The following is an 18504-nucleotide window of genomic DNA, read 5'->3' as shown; positions in this document are numbered from 1 at the left end:
GGTCCGGATACCACCAACTCAAAGTCCGGGAAGAGGATATTCCAAAAACCGCTTTCCGAACTCGCTACGGACATTATGAATTTGTCGTAACGCCCTTCGGTCTAACAAATGCCCCTGCCGCATTTATGGACCTGATGAACCGGATCTATCGACCATTCCTCGACAACTTTGTCATCGTCTTCATTTATGACATTCTCGTCTATTCCCGAAGCGAAGAAGAGCATGGCCAACATCTCCGACAAATCCTAGAAACTCTGCGATCGGAGAAGCTATACGCAAAACTCTCCAAGTGTGAGTTCTGGCTCCGGAGTGTGAACTTCCTAGGGCATGTAGTTAGCCAAGATGGAATTCATGTGGATCCCTCTAAGGTCAAAGCTGTTAAAGGATGGGCAATCTCGACAACACCCACGGAAATCCGTCAATTCTTGGGTCTAGCAGGCTACTATATGAGATTCATTCAAAACTTCTCTAAGATCGCCAAACTACTTACCTCGCTTACACAAAAGGGCGTACCATTCAAATGGACGGACAAACAAGAAGTCGCATTCCGAACCCTGAAACAAGCTCTCTGTAGTGCCCCGGTACTATCACTACCGGAGGGAACGGAAGATTTCGTGGTCTACTGTGACGCGTCAAATCAGGGCTTAGGTTGTGTTCTCATGCAGCGTGGGAGGGTGATAGCTTACGCATCCCGCCAACTAAAGACGCACGGAGTGAATTATACGACCCATGACCTAGAATTGGGAGCCGTGGTCTTTGCCCTAAAAATTTGGAGGCATTACCTTTACGGTACGAAATGCACCATCTTCACGGACCACAAGAGTCTCCAGCACATCTTGAACCAGAAGGAGTTGAACATGAGGCAACGAAGATGGGTTGAATTACTAAACGATTATGAGTGCGAGATCAAGTACCACCCAGGCAAGGCCAACGTGGTAGCTGACGCATTAAGTCGGAAGGAGGACTCTAATCGTCGTACGAAAACTCTCTCAATAACCATTCAATCTCACCTAGCCACTCAAATTGCAGTAGCCCAGTCAGAGGCCATGAGGACGGAAAATAGAGCAAGCGAAGCATTGCGCGGAATGGGGAAGAACCTAGAAGCAAAGGAGAATGGAGTATACTATTTCATGAACCGTATTTGGGTCCCTAAACTCGGAGGATTTAGGGAGGTAGTTATGAAGGAAGCCCATAAGACGCGATACTCCGTTCATCCCGGCTCAGACAAGATGCATTTGGATATTAAGCAACACTATTGGTGGCCCAACATGAAGGTGGAAATTGCCACCTATGTTGGTAAGTGCCTTACGTGTGCCAAGGTAAAGGTGGAGTACCAGAAGCCCTCAGGGTTATTACAGCAACCGGTAATCCCTGAGTGGAAATGGGAGGGGATTCCTATGGATTTCGTGACCAAGATACCTAAGACGTCGGATGGACTGGACACCATATGGGTAATAGTCGACCGACTGATGAAATCTGCCCATTTCCTGCCCATAAAGGAATCCTACAAGATGGAAAGATTGACACGTTTATACATTCGAGAAATCGTGAGACTCCACGGAGTACCAATGTCTATTATCTCGGACAGGGATAGTAGGTTCACTTCACGTTTTTGGCAATCTCTCCAGAAGGCACTGGGAACTCATCTCGATATGAGCACCGCTTATCATCCACAAACGGATGGTCAAAGTGAACGAACCATTCAAACGCTCGAATACATTCTCCGCGCATGTGTGATAGACTTTGGGAAGTCTTGGGATACCCACTTACCCTTAGTTGAATTCTCATATAACAACAGTTACCATTCGAGCATCAAGGTCGCTCCTTTCGAAGCACTATACGGGCGTAAGAGATCACCGTTATGTTGGGCTGAGGTGGGTGATACCCAACTAGCAAAAACACATACATCGGACAAGGCACTAACGGGACTGGAGATCATTCGTGAAACCACGGAAAAGATTGTTCAAATCAGAGCTCGATTACAAGCATCGCGCGACCGACAAAAGAGCTACGCCGATAAACAGCGAAAGCCCTTAGAATTTCAGGTCGGGGATCGAGTATTGTTGAAAGTCTCACCCTGGAAAGGAGTTATTCGTTTCGGAAAACGGGGAAAACTGAACCCACGATACATTGGACCTTTCGAGATCGTCGCCCGAATAGGTCCAGTGGCGTATAAACTGCAACTACCCGCAGAGCTAAACAGTGTACACCCCGTGTTCCATGTCTCCAATCTAAAGAAGTGTCTATCGGACGAAACACTCGTCATTCCCCTTGACGAGATCGAAATCAACGAGAATCTCCTGTTCATTGAAGAACCGGTTGAAATCATGGACAGGGAGGTGAAGCGTACTAAGCAAAGTCGCATCCCGATCGTGAAAGTACGGCGGAACGCGAAGCGTGGGCCAGAATTCGCGTGGGAACGCGAAGATCAAATGAAGCAAAAGTACCCACACCTATTTTAGCATTCTCAAATCTAGCTTTCAAACAGAATTTCGGGACGAAATTCCCTCTAACGGGGGGATGATGTCACAACTAGAAATATTGTGTCTTGTAATCACTACACTCAAGTAAAATGTAGAATCAAAAACTTAAGAGCATGTATGATGCTTACTCTATGACAACAAAACTTCAATCCAATACACCATACAAGTACTACAAATAGTCAACAAGCAATTGGAAACCCTAGAAGTTCTTGTTAGGTCCATTTTGGGCTAGGACTTCCTTATTGGACTCATTGGACCAATAAGCTTCCAATTTGACTATCATGGGCTTAGAACCTTTAAATGGGATTTAATTGGACCCACATTCATTTATTTCAACATTTTGGGCCATATTGGGCCTAGAATGAAATAAATTAAATATTATGAACCATAATTAACCTAAACTAGCCCAACAAAGTATAAAAATCACACTTATATTTTATAGGGCCAGCAATCATCAAACCTAACTCTAATATGGGCTTAGGGGTATTAAAGCCCAAAAATCTCTTCTCCCCTCTCCAATCTCGGCCCAAGCCCAAAGAAAAGGGAGAGTTGACCTTTGTTGCCACCTCATAATTATTCAAGGGTCTTCCATGCATCTTATCCCATATATCCATGCATACATCACTTCAAGGTCTCTCTTCTTCTCCCTCTCTCTCACTCTCGGCCGAACACACACACATACACTCACCAAAAATTCCTTTCATCCTCTCTAAGTCTTGAAGAACATCCCCTCACTCTTGCTTCAAAAATTTCGAGATCTAAGGAGCATTCAAGAAAATATCTCCACAAATTCTCTACTAAAGGTAAGATCAAGTTAAGATCTATGATTTTGGCACTTATTTTATCAAAATCTTCTTCTAATCCATGTAAAAATCTTTATCACTCTCCTAGAAACTCTCTAAATTCGAGATCTTCCAAGGAAAGGTTGCTTAGGCCGAAAATCACATCATTTTCTTACATCTTTTCTCCAAAACCGAAACCACACCCAAAGGTGAGCTTCATACCCCCCCTATTTTTCGGTTTTTATAAGTTTTGCGGGGGGGGGGGGGGGGGGGGGGGGGAATACAAGCAAATGTGTAGATCTATGAGTATATGTATGCCTTGTATGATTTCTATGTTTGTTTACATGTTCTTATGTGATTATGGTGTTGAAACTAGTTAAAAAGTCCTTAAATTCGAGATTTGCATTAGGATGTATGAAACAAGTGTTAAACATATTATTACACACAAATCATTTCTAGAGAAATAACCAAGTTGGTTAACATGAACTCATTGGGCTAAAAATCCCATTTTTGGACTCAAAATGTTGAAAATATAAAGTTAAAGGGCCCAAAATGACAAAATACAAATTCTGATGGATGAAATGAGTCAAAACAGTTTCAATAAGGTATTTTTCTGGAAATATTCTCTTGGAAGGATCAAATGTGAAATTTTTAAGCATAATGGGCCAAAAATGAATTTTTCGGCCCAATAAAGCCCAATATGCGAGATTTTCAAATTAGAGGGGCTGAAATTGTGATTTTCTGTAAAACAGGGGACTACTAGTGCTCCAAGTCCATTTCATGGGCTAAAAATGCTTTTCATATTTAAAAGGGACCAAAGATGCAAAAATTTTCTATTTTGGGCCAAAAGTGTAAAAACTGCGAAAATAAGGGTTTCAGCCGAGAAAAACTTTATTTGATGGACTAAAACTGTTTTTCAAATAACTTTGAGCTGAAAAATAACTTTTCTACAAGTTTTGATACTAAAGTGTCAAGAAAAATGGTTTGAGGACTAAAATAGAAATTTATTTTATACAAAGGGTTAAAGGTGTAAATTATCCAAATGAAAGGGGCTGCAATAATGAAACATCCTAATGTTTTAAATAATAAACTTGTCATGATGAAATACTAGCACCTCGACTATCGGCAAATTATAATACACCTTCAACACCAAAATCGTTATCAAACGAATTGATTCGGTCTTGAATCAATAGTGAATCCGAAATTACTAACACGATGAAACTTCAATACACACGCGGAAATTTCGGGAAGTCAATACACACGTGAGAATACACCAGACGTCGATACACCGTCTTTGGGCCCAAAAGTTTCAAATCGTGTTTGTTGGGCCTAGCTAGCCCAATGGCATGATCTTTAGGCCCGAAGGAAACTCGCTTACATGTAGTTGGGTCTTATATGACCTAATTTCGTGTAAAAGGACTGTTACAGGCTTTGTGCCGTTGGACCCCAAGGGCCCTCTGGTGCTGCTAGTAAAGTCGAGAATTCACCAAATGCGAGTTGGGCTAAGGGCCCTTCGCATTCACGATAGCCTTAAACGCCTTACGGAAAATATCGGGACTTCGCACCCTCTTTTCCTCCTCGGTTGTGGGGCTACATGAAGTCCGGGTGTTTGGATTAAGTGAATAGTGCGAGCGACGCCTAAGGGATCGTTTGTATGGTTGTAAACTAGTCATTTTCATTAATGTGTGTTTATAACAATTCACAATCCATAATTAATCCAACGTCACCGGGACTCAACGAATACACTTGTCGTAACGAAATAACAAGATATAAATCATTTGATGCAAAGTATTAGGAAAACATCGGGTTTTCCTAGGGTTTTCAATTAATACACCTACGAGTTACATACCGAGTTTTACAAATTGTACTTTTACATTTATAGAAACAAACAAGCATACTTACGGATCTTCACACTTTTTATACTAAGTTCTTTTCAGAAAATATCGGATTTTCTGGTGATTTTCAAAATAATACAAACCACTATATTTCAAACATTACTTATGAACTCACCAACATTTCATATGTTGACGTTTTTTCAAAATACTTGTATTCTCAGGTAACAGGTAAATCGAAAAGGAAAAATGTACTCAGTAATGTCTTGCTGTTGTTTTAATTAGTACCGAACAATTTACTTTTGGACATGTAATATTATGGATCAATGTACTGAATGTAAACGCTACCAATTGTAATATTCCAATGCTTGGTATTGTATGATGTTATGTTTCATGTATATTCATTGTGATGGTATTCAATTGAGTCACAATAGCCCTCGGACGTTTCCGCCGTCTGGTTCGGGGGTGTGACATTCCATGAGAAGGCTTTCTCACTTCATCATCTTCTAAGTCGGTCGACCACACCTGTACACCGCCGAACTCATCATCATCTACTGAATCCTGCACAACAAGAGCATTCATAGAGGGATTAGTAGTAGCTTTCTTCCTTTTAATCTCCTCCAGTCTTTTCAGGAGACTTGCTTCTTCATCCTTCTCCTCATCTTTCTCAGCCATTTTCTTCAACACGCAATCTTTTGCGTAGTGATTTTTCCCTCCACAGTAAAAACAGCTGACACCAGAATCAGCTTCACCCTTCGCTTCTTTCTTTGGTTCTTCAACCTTCGTCTCCTCTTTCACTTTTACAGAGCTGTAACTTCCCTGCCAATTTCGGTTCTTGTTGGTAGGGAACTTCTTCTTGATGAACTTCATGGGATTTGACACCATCATTGCATAATCTTCAGATGTCAGATCATAGTCTCCTAGATTCAGATCTTCTTCATCTTCTGCTGCACTCTTACCTTTCGACATAAAGGCCAAAGACCCCAAGTTGGAAACCACGCTCTTTTCTTGTAGCACAATCTTTTCCTGGGATTTCAGAATCCTCACGAGTTTCATTAAAGAATATGACTTGAACTGCTCATGCGCTTTAACCGTCGACACAATCGCCCTCCATTCGGGTCTCAGACCATTTAAGAAAGTGACCTTCTGTTCGATGAGCTTTCTTTCTATGTCATGTTTGATCATCTTACTGAGAAGATGATTGAACCGATCAAATGTTTGTGTAACAACCTCCTCTGGCTTCTGCTTGAACTCTCCAAATTCAGAGAGAAGTAGGGTCTGAATCGAGTGCTCCAGATCTTCATCTGTGGAATACAGCTCTCGCAGCCGATCCCAGATTTCTTTTGTTGTACCACAAGAACTTACTAACCGAAATGTGTCGGATTGAAGGGCGAATCGAATTAGTCTCAATGCCTTAATGTTGCATTGGAACTTCTCCTTTTCGTCCTGAGCGACGTCCTTCACATCTTTTAATAGATCATTGTACTCTTTCTGAGTTTTAATGATTCTTGAAGTGCTTGAATGAGCGAAGGGGCCAGCTGTGATAGCTTCCCATACCAGATACCCGTTATCTTCCGATCCAATAACATAATCTTCAAAATGGTGCGTCCACACTTCATATTCTTGAGTGTAGAGGATTGGGATCTTGGTTGTTGATCCGATGCTATTAGAGATGTTGATGGGATTGGATTGAGAATCGTCCATGCTTGATCGTTTAACCTGTTATAAGATCAGACTTTGTAATACGTAATATTAGGGCAAGATGAATAATTAATGAGATACGTCAATAATGGAGTGACGACTCAATAAATATCAATGAATGCGGAAAAAACCCTAACCACTTCTTTCACAGAAAAGATGTGTATGAATTACACAGTCTCCTGCTCTGATATCAACTGATGAGTTGAAAAACTCTTTGATCGTTTAGATCTCACACAGGTTAAACAAAATAATGCAAAACAGAATAACAAACAAAAGAATGAACCAAAATAAGCTGAATGATTCAATAGATTCACGCCTCAGCAGAGCTCGATAAAGAACTTCCGTTGTAGAGGCTTTTAGGGTTACAATCAATAAAATATAATCACTGTGAATAATCGACTCAAAAGTTGCGTACAAAGATGCATGCAAGCATCTATAAATACTAAACCCAAATAAATAAATCACGGATAGACAGGCCCAATCCGGATACAAAATTGGACTAAGGACCGAGCCCAAGACGCAACACATAATGGACCCTACAGTAAGTTATTATCAAAAACCAACATCTTCTTTCATTTTAACACCGAGAACTCCTTCTCACATAGTTTTATTCCATGATCACACCTTAGAAGCTCCATAAGCTTGAGATCCACATCAAGGTGTTGCTAGGACTAAAAATCTTCTTCACATCTTCTTCAAAACCGAAACAACTAAGCAAGGTGAGTTCATACCCCCTTGTTTTCGGTTTTTACTTGTTTTTGGGGGGGAGAATACAAGTGTTATGTGTTGATCTATGTGTGTTTGCATGTATTATGTGATTTCCTTAGTTTTTGGTTCTGATAATATGTTAATACTTGAGATAATTTCGAGATCTACAGCAAAAGGGTGACATAATCATAAATAAAAACATAACAAACAACATACATCATAGATCTAAGGGTCCCTAAGTTTAATAAGTAAAAATCAAAGCCAAAGAACTTTACAAGTGTCATTTTTTGCAAAAATAACAAAGATTGGGTGTAAATTGTTAATTTTCGGTTTTATGAGGGTTGTAAGGTATTGATTTATATAAAAGCTATTTTTATGAAAATAATACTTTTCAAAGGGTCAAAAACATAGAATTTAGCATATTGGGCTTTAAATTGGGCCTCACGAGTTTTTGGTCCCAAGGTTGCGAAAAAATGAAGTTTTGAGGGGTTGAAATGGAAAACTTAACAAACTATGAGTCTAAAGCGTAGATAAACTATTTTAGGGGTTGAAATGATTTTATTACCAAATTGGACTAAAAATGCAAAGTTTTAAATTTTAGGGTTAAAATTGTAAAAATTACGGAAGTTTGGCCAAAAATGTAAAAATTTTAAAAATAAATGTTGGATGTGACAAGTGCAATAGTTTTGGACAAAAATTAGAATTCAAATAAAGTTGGGGTTGAAAATCTCAAGAAAAATAGTTTAAGGACCAAAAATGTCAATTTTCATAAAAAAGGGACTAAAAGTGCCATTTTTATAGAAAAAGGGGCCACAATGGTCAATCTAAATGTTTTTGGGCCAAATATACAATTATAAAATTTTGGGTTAAAAATATCAAGTTTATAACGCATGGTTTTAATATATATATATATATATATATATATATATATATATATATATATATATATATATATATATATATATATGTATACACACACACAATCTTATAAACGAAATCCTACTATTTCTAAAAATAGATTGAATATAATAATATTATTTTTTTAAGACGTCCAAACGATTAAGCTAATAGTACAAATAACCACTAATAAAATAATATTAAATTTGAACCTATCGTTTTGACTCCTTATATTTCTCAGCAATTCCTCGATTCCGGTGCATTTAAAATTTAAAACATTTTTCATCATAATACGCTTCAACAAATATCCTTAAATGTTGCATGTTGATTCAAATATCCCTCCCATCGCATATGCGTCTTTGTTCCATCCCCTGCTATAAATCCCACCACCATGAAGTATCCCCCCCCCCCCCCCTTTATAAACCCTAATCGATTTTTCCCTCTCTTAGACGAAGACAATGAGTTTTTTTCTAGAACATAATTTTGATTTTCTTTCATTTTAATGATTTTGATTTGGTGTTTCGATGGGTTGCAGGTGAGATGGACGACAGGCGGGTTGAAGACGTGTAGTTTCTTCTAATTTGGTTTGGATCTAAGATGTAATCAAAGGTAGAACTCACTTCTTTTTCTTTGTTCTTCTTTTAATTTTTTTGTTTCTTCCTCTCTGCATCGATGTTTCTCTTTCTTCTTTTTTATTTTTTTTGTTTCTTCCTCTGCATCGATGTCTTTCTTTCTTTCACATTAGATCATATTCAATTCAAACATCACTCACCACCGCCAGACTACTACTCACCGCAATCACACCGCCTTTTACCACCACAATCCACCATACGAGCGCAGTTCCACACCACCACACATGCTTTTCCCTCCCTCATCGGTCCCCCCTATGCGTAAAAACCATCAATATTGATGGAGAACTCACAAAGAAATTGACCTACATCCCTTGATTTTGAATCAGGTTCAATAAATCATACATAGAAAAACTCCCAAGGTAATGGCCATTTAGTGCGAATTGTTGTTCTATTCTTTTCTTTATCAAGTTTGTGTGTGCATGTTTTTCTGATTTTTGGTATTTTCTAGATCTATGGTTTCACTTTTTGGCAATATTGAGTTCCCAGGTATTATTCCAATGCATTAGAGCGAACAGTTTGGAGGAAAGGTTGTGAAGTCCTGCATCTCAAATCATCTAACAAATACCAGGGTAATAACCAATTTATACTTTTTTTTTGTTTCTATCGCATCAAACCTCTCTCATTCTCTTACTCTCAATTGGTCGGACTAAGATAAGTTTTTTAAATGCCCGGTTAATAACCCTTATAGGGCTATTAGCTTTACATGCTCAACTGATCGTTGTCCATTTATAGGGCTTTGCAGAATATTGAAGTTTTGGAAGCATAATGCAACAAAAAGAATCATGCTCTTATAGCTTATCAAAGCAGGCTTCATCCTGACACAATGACACTCAATACTACATAGCATTGGGCATAAATTTGTTTCATAGCTAAGCTTCACATATTTTAAGAAAACATTTTACAGTGATTTTTTGAATACTCTAATGCGTTCTTCCTTTAACATCAGTGGTGACAACTTCTGCTTACTACATTACGATATTACTGCTTACTACATTACGATATTACAAGATACAAAGTTGAGAAGCTTATTCTAATAGTTAAAAATTTGCATTTTCCTTGATCAATGCAAAAGCTTTCATAATTATTGCTTTGATCTTTGAAGTAATGTTAATATCCCCCTCTTTGATGTTATAAACACCACCTAAAAGCTTTCATTTATGAAGGTGTTTGTATCACTTTTGAATCCTCTTGATTATATTTATTTGTGTTTGACTTTTTTAATTCAATAAATTTCATTTTAAATGTCAAGTTTTATATGGAAATTGTAAGCCCCGAATTAAAGAAAATTGCTTTCAAGTAAAAATAAATGAAAATTGTTCTCATGGCATGGTTTTTAGTGATTGGTGTTATGGATGCTTTAGAATTAGAAAATTCTGTTGAGGTAGCAATCGAAGCACTAAAAGCCTTTGCTTATATTTTTAGCATTTGAAAAACCAAAAGGCATCCCGGTGTCAGTAGATCTTTTGATCTCATAAAATTAACTTTCATTATGCTCTTAATGCTCTTAGATAAGAGTTCTCTTATTAAAACTATATGCTACTTCAACTTATAGGTTTCTCTCTAAACATTTGGAGAAGTGACTTGTGGTTCTTGGAATAACTTATTTGCAATTTATTTTTTTATTTGACTTTTATTTTATCAGAAAAATTAATTATTCATAGATGGAAAGCAGGGTCTTTGCTATCACTATGGTCTTTTACAAGTGAGTGTATTTAAATAGGAGTAATTCAGCTTCTTTTATCGTCATAAAAGAAAAAAAACATTTAAGATGGGAAACATATATGAATGATATGTAGGCACCATAGAAGCGGGAGTTATAGGAGTTACGAATGGTAGTTTTATCGGCTACAACTGCCACTGCTAACAATACATTTTTTGTTATGGAACCATGGAGATTATGAGATTTTTTTTTATTTCTAAAAGATTTTTGTAGTCTGTTGTTAGGTTGATAATAACTGAAAATGAACCTAAATGCAAAACATATCGGATGGTTGCCCAGATATATGGTTTAAGTCTAGCTATTTGTTCTCACAAATGAAATGAAGTGGATTTAATATGTTGCAGTAGATTCAAGTAATACCATATCATCTTTTTTTTAGAATACAATGATGTACCCTCAAGTTGCCTCCTGTTTTTTTTGGTTATATGGTATGTAATTCTTCCTCTCCGTTCTAGATATTTAATTGCTTTAAAACTTTAGTTTATTGTGAAAAACGTATTAAACCTGACATTTAATATTAAAGAATTAATGTATAAATAAAGAAAAATATATTATTAAAATTAATGTTTGGATAAAAAAACATTTTAAAAAACATATTATTCCGAAAAATGTTTAAGAATTTTGTTTATTTTAATTTGATTTGGGTTAATATGAAATGTAACATTAAATATAAGGATTTATCTACATACAAACAAAATATAAGAGTTTTTCTGAGTTAGATAGTTTTATATATAAATGCAAAATGCTATTTTTACCAATATATAAAATCCACTTTAACCTTTTCGTATGTATAATAAGAATTTACTTCTGTTTTAAGCCGTAATAACTGTTTTAAGCCGTAATAACAAAATACTAATATTTTTGTGTTACATAATTTAGCAACCTACATTTCATTTTTACCGAAAAAGGTAGAAGTACTTATACATGTTTTGTTATCATTTATATTACACTACCTTCATTTCTTTTTAATATAACATTGTTCTTTGAAAATACCTATCTAATTATAGCAATGCCAACAAAGTACAAAACATTTTGCACAACCTAATTAGGTGAAATATTCAAACATAAGATCCTTTTTCATTTTTCATTTTGATTAATAGATTTTAAACACACATCCAAATAAAATTAAAATACTAAATTATACTTACACTGTAGATAACTTTAACTGCCCCCCCCCCCCCCCCCCCCCCCCAAAGAACTTTACAATAATGTCACAATTCAGGATAAACACAACATGTCATAATAGTGTGTCCGACCTTTGTAAGATGCAATCAAATTCTTATACATTGAATGTTCTTTGGAAGATGACATGTTTTTGTATAGAAACTAATCGTTAAGACGAATATAATCGCCAAAAGAAACTATTTGGTGAAAGGAAACTATTTTTGCCGCAAAACTAACTAATAACAATAATTATATATTTTGTGTCCTTGAAGTATAACATGCTTCCGAGTGGAACTAATTGTCGACTGAAACTATTCGCCACCGCCACTTTGCGCGGGCTGACGGCTAGTGTGTGTGTGTGTGTGTATATATATATATATATATATATATATATATATATATATATATATATATATATATATATATATATATATATATATATTGAAAACTTCGTTATAAATCAAACGTTAAGATATTTTTTTATTGCGAATAAACATTTAGCATACAACAAATACCAACAATACGAACTTAAACACGATAAAACATAAGCGATTCAAAGGTTGGGCTCAAATACCTTCTATTTGTGCTATTGGGCCTTGGTGGCCCAATATCATGATTATTGGGCCCAATATAATTACACTTGTTTATTGGGCCTCAGGTGACCTAATTACATGCCTAATGGACCCTCAATGGCTTTTACATGCTATTGGGCCTTAGTGGCTGATTTGCAATGCTAGTAAGGTCCAAACCAATCATATACATGATGGGCTAACGTGTCCGTCGCATACTCGACAGCCTATAATAACATGATTAGTGGGCCTCTGCTGCCCTCTTCTCTTTGTCTGTTAGGCTTACCCCTTTTATTCAAGTAAACATAAATCAGGTTGTTAAACAAGGCTATTCAATTTCAGTTGGATTTAGTGGGAAATAACGGGTGACACTAATAAGTGTAGGTCGTAGTCTGTAGTTATAACCAGAGTCTCCTGGAGGGAGAGCGAGAGTTTTTGTATAGATCTATACGGGGGTGACTCCCCCACACCTGAGTTGTTCGCTACAGTTAGACTCAGTCAGTCTAGGGTGACAAAATCTTAATTCAGTACCGGCATTCGCTAGAATGCCAAGACAGACGAATTAGTCATTATTATGCATGGTTATAACTACTCACATAGAGATCCAATACCATCTAAGTAATCATGGTAAATCATATTCATTTGTTGTGATGATATAATAATACAAAACTATTATACTATTTATGTCGGAAAACATCGGGTTTTCCGGAGGATCAACCTTACTCGCTCCTACACTCAACAACTATAATACAATAATCAATTTTGAATAACAATCACTTATACTAGTTTTGAAATCACATACACATGCACTTATGGGATCATCACATCTTTTTTTCGCAAACAGTTTTTGTACAGAAAATATCGGATTTTTTGGGTTTTACAAATGATACAAACAAATTTTATATCAAACATGCTTATGAACTCACCAACATTATATATGTTGACGTTTTCAAAACAACTTGTACTCTCAGGTAACAGATAAGCTGAAGAAAGATACCAAGAGTGTTAGGATGTTATGTTTTGTGACTGAAAAACAGTTTATGCTATGGATATGTAACCTTTAAACAATGTACTTGATGTGAACAATGACAGTTGTACTATGTAATGTTGGTGATGTATGTATTGTTCATGTATATTCATTGTGATGATATTTCAATTTAAGTCACGCGAGCCCTCAGACATTTACGCCGTCTGGTTCAGGGGTGTGACATATAACTCCCTAGCGATCCCAAAACAGACTTCACCAAAGTGAAACGACCTCCAACCGAAAGATTCTTAGCTTTCCAACCCGACAATCTGTTGGATTAGTGTCTAAGTCCATAACTATTTTGCTATGTACTTGACTCGATGGTGCATGGTCCTTTTGGCTTGCCTTCACCAAAGCAACTTGATAGGATGAATTATGGAGAGAGTGAGAGAGGATTAATTATGATTTATTAATATATTATGAGAATATTATATTAAAGGAGAAATCATAATGTTTAATTAATATTAGTCAAGAATTAATTTTGTGTCTAAAAGAGATTAATTAAACTTAGGGGACAGGAATTGTAATTATAAGATAATTACAATTAGGCTATGGATCACCTTGGAATATAGGTTGGACGAAATCTATGGGAAGCCCATATGATTTTCGTCCAAGGCATGCTCCAGAAGGGGTCCATGGGCTGCTTAGGGCTTAAGCAGTCAAATTAGGGTTTCCTTGTTAGATAACCCTAATTGCCTACCTATTTAAAGAACCCTTGAGACCCAAAAACGTGGCTAATCTTTTCAAGAGGGTTTCAGGCCGATTTTGGTGTCTTCTCTCTCCTCCTTCATCCTTATTGCTTATGGTGTTTGTGACTTCATTAGAGGTGTGACACTTGTGACACAAAGCTTTCAGAAGTCAATTACAAGGAGGAATTGATATTGTTATTACTACATAAAAATCAAAGGTAATTTCTAAACCCTTAATTCAGTTCATATTATGATAGATCTAGGGTTATGGCTTTGGATGATTCAATTGCATGTTCATTAGACAAACTAGATCCAAAGCTATCAGGGTTTGCATGTACACAATAGGAATGATGTATTACTCTAAACCCATCACAAACTACTCCGGAAACGCTCAAGGATAGGAGAGCAAGAAGCAACACGATTCATCGACTGCCCTACCGGAACACCAAGGTGAAAAAAAGGCAACTCAAAGGCAGCACACCCAATTTTTTGTGCAACACTAGAAATCTCGGTAAAAGGAACTCCCACACCAATCAATTTACTTTTAAGCAAATTAATTTTCAGCCCATACGCCATGTAAAAACACCAAAGAATACGAAGAAGACAATTTACATTCTCTAGATCCCAATAAGAAATCAACATGACGTCATCCGCATAAAAAAGATGTGAAGTTTCAACCCATGAGATCGAAAGTCCCTTAAAAGCATTAGCTGAATGGGCCCTAAACAAAGTGACATGGAGCCCTTCCATAGCCAAGATGAAAAGAAAAGGAGATAAAGGATCACCTTTGATGTGCACAAAAGTAACCACTAATTTTATAATTTATAACCTAACTAACTTAACTAACTAAAATGCACCTAGGCAGTGTACCTAATCGAATTATAGAATAGTTGGGTAAGTCGGGTGTCGATCACAAGGAACGGTGTTGACTAATTAATTTATCTACTACTAAATTAACCTAATTACTAACAAAGGAAGGGTTTTTTTATATCTAATTTTGCAAGTTTAGATGAACTTAATTCTTTAACACAAACTCAATCAATAAACAAAACACTTTTTTTAGTTTGAATCCGCTTTCACTCAATGATTATACATTAGCTATGACTATTACTGTTGGTTACCAATTAATGAAGTATTAGCAATTTAGTTCCAAATCTACTAATTATTAACCAATTCATATAATTCTATGTATGGTCACACAATAGTTAACACAGAATCAATTATTAAATGAAATTGGAGCCATGTAAGATTGATTTGATAAACACACAATTACAGTCATAATATGAGTTCTCTAGCACAACTTAATTCAATGATTCAATTACTTATCTAAGATTGGTTTGATCTTAGCTCTAATAAACTAGTGTTCACTGAATTATTAGATATTCAAATTCATACAGATTTGTATTCACTAACTACACAGAGCAAGAATTTAAATCAATCAAATATTTAAATTAAACATGCTAGGTAAAATCAATTAACACAAACATACTACCAACAAGTAAAGTCAAATCTAATGCATTAAAACCATGAGTTCCAGCTTCATCTATCTAACAGAAGCAGTTGGATTTAGCTGGACATACTAACAACTAAACAAACAAAAACCATAATCAAAGACATGTTTAAGTGTACCAATCTATAAACTAATTTAGGAACTTCTTCTTCCTTGGTGTTAAAACCAACTTCCAGATCTTCTCTTCCTCTGAATTTCGGGAAACAACACATAGACTGAGAGAATGATTTCAATCCATGTCTCACGTCTATACGATATCTAGAATGGAAGAATATATGATCCCTTATCTAAAAGACACACTTCTGATAAGATCAGAGTTGACAGTGGCTTTTGAAAGCTATGATTGCGGATCAGGATCTGAAGTCATACCAGAATAGTTATTAGACTTATCCAAGTGGGAGACTGTTGGATTAGTGTCTAAGTCCATAACTATTTTGGTATGTACTTGACCCGATGGTGCATGGTCCTTTTCAGTTGCCTTCACCAAAGCAACTTGATAGGATGAATTATGGAGAGAGAGAGAGAGAGAGAGGATTAATTATGATTTATTAATATATTATGAGAATATTATATTCAAGGAGAAATCATAATGTTTAATTAATATTAGTCAATAATTAATTTTGTGGCTAAAAGAGATTAATTAAACTTAGGGGACTGGAATTGTAATTATAAGATAATTAGAATTGGGCTATGGATCACCTTGGAATATAGGTTGGACGAAATCTATGGGAAGCCCATATGATTTTCGTCCAAGGCATGCTCCAGAAGGAGTCCATGGGCTGCTTAGGGCTTAAGCAGTCAAATTAGGGTTTCCTTGTTAAATAACCCTAATTGCCTACCTATTTAAAGAACCCCTGAGACCCAAAAACGTGGCTAATCTTTTCAAGAGGGTTTCAGGCCGATTTTGGTGTCTCCTCTCTCCTCCTTCTTCATCCTTATTGCTTATGGTGTTTGTGACTTCATTAGAGGTGTGACACTTGTGACACTAAGCTTTCAGAAGTCAATTACAAGGAGGAATTGATATTGTTATTACTACATAACAATCAAAGGTAATTTCTAAACCCTTAATTTAGTTCATATTATTATAGATCTAGGGTTATGGCTTTGGATGATTCAATTGCATGTTCATTAGACAAACTAGATCCAAAGCTATTAGGGTTTGCATGTACACCATAGGAATGATGTATTACTCTAAACCCAACAGTGGTATCAGAGCATAGGGTTGTTTGTTTGATGTTTTGATGCATATTTGACTATTCTTTGCTTGAAAAACGAATTTTCTTGCCCTCTGCCTGACTGACTCGGCAAGTCAAGCTGACTCGGTGAGTTCAGTCCCTGACTCGGCGAGTCCCAGGGCCAGACAGAGGTAACTTCAGGATTTTTTGCTGATTTGACTTGGATAAGTTACCAAAAACGTTTTTAACACTTAAAATTCAAATTTTAATGTTTGGTATTGATTATCCTTGCTAGAATAGAAGATAATTGTCAAATTAATTGGATATTCATTGCCTTATATGATAAACTTAATTTATTTGAATTATTTGATAGATTATCTTGCAAGAAATTGAATTAGGTCATATTTAGATAATCACCAATTAAGTGTTTAATTGTTATTATTTGTAATTTGATCTAGAATGTTCTTGATAATGTTTTGAAAACTTTCAAAACTTGCCCTCAAGTTTTGGAATTTAAATTTTGATTAAAAGGTTTAATTTTGAAAATATTTAAATTCTAAACCCTAATGTTTTGAAAAGTTTCAAAACTTGTCCTCATGTTTTGGAATTTAAAATTTGATTAAAAGTTTAATTTTTAAAATTTTAAACTTTAAACCCTAAATTTTTTGAAAAAGTTCAAATTGCACCCTATGGTTTTATTAAGTTAATTAAGTGTATAATTAAAAGTAAGTTAATAAATCCATAGTGATATGGTTTACATTTAAGTAAATTAAAAGTATAATTTATTAAATTAGACCACCTAGTATTTTAAAAGTGTAAAATACACCCTTATACTATATATAACATTAAAAGTCTAATATTATATATGTATAACTTACACTGCTAGTCTTACCGTTAGTAGGCCTCATTCACGAAGCCGATCTATAAGGGCAGTATAAGGTTATGGCCTATAAAATAGTCGTTTAATGGGTGTCCACTCTCACCCACCGCTTCCTTGATTGGTGGAGGTTCGTTAGCCGAAAGGGTAGGATACGGCAAACACTCTCCATAAGTATAATGAAGTATAAAGTAACTAAATGTTTGTACAAAATTCCTAATCTTAGTTACTTTAGGCAAAAGTGAATTAATTTAATTCCAAGAAATTACACTTTGTGCCTTTGCGAAGACGTTAGTGGAGCGTGTGTGGTTAACCGGCACACTAAATGGTTCTAAAAAAGGTAGCAAAGCTTTCCACATGAAGATGATATTACGCGATTCGATCGTGGAACACGAGATCATGCTTCACATCCTCCACCTCTAACTATTGTTCTCCCTAACCCACAAGTTCAAAGGCTTGAAAAGTTCATGCTCACTCAAGCCCTTTTGGCAATTAAACATGAAGAAGGAAAGTCAGTGTGTGCACACGTCTTAGAGATGAAGTTACACATTGATAGGTTAAGAATGTTGGGAATCGTTGTCTGTGAGGAGCTAGTTGTTGACTGGGTTCTTCAGTCGCTTCCTGACTCATATAGTGAGTTCATAAGACAGTACTATATGATAGACCACGACATGACCCTCATCGATATCACCTATCTACTTATTGCTGCTGAATCAGCGATCATTTGGCGCACTGGAA

The 18504-nt window shown here is 36.1% G+C and overlaps 1 long non-coding RNA gene across 1 annotated transcript; it reads left to right on the top strand.

Moving 5' to 3' along the window:
• Positions 1-9018: 9018 nt before the first annotated feature.
• LOC122197698 (uncharacterized) lies at positions 9019-10078 on the top strand. Its single transcript, XR_006191338.2, has 3 exons — positions 9019-9394; positions 9522-9604; positions 9768-10078. It is a non-coding gene; the product is annotated as an uncharacterized LOC122197698 (long non-coding RNA).
• Positions 10079-18504: the final 8426 nt, after the last annotated feature.

The sequence above is a fragment of the Lactuca sativa genome, chromosome 4 (assembly GCF_002870075.4).
Source record: "Lactuca sativa cultivar Salinas chromosome 4, Lsat_Salinas_v11, whole genome shotgun sequence".
In the NCBI taxonomy this organism is placed as follows: Eukaryota; Viridiplantae; Streptophyta; class Magnoliopsida; order Asterales; family Asteraceae; genus Lactuca; species Lactuca sativa.
The sequence above is the reverse complement of the archived record's forward strand: the minus strand, read 5'-3'. Positions and strand labels throughout refer to the sequence as shown.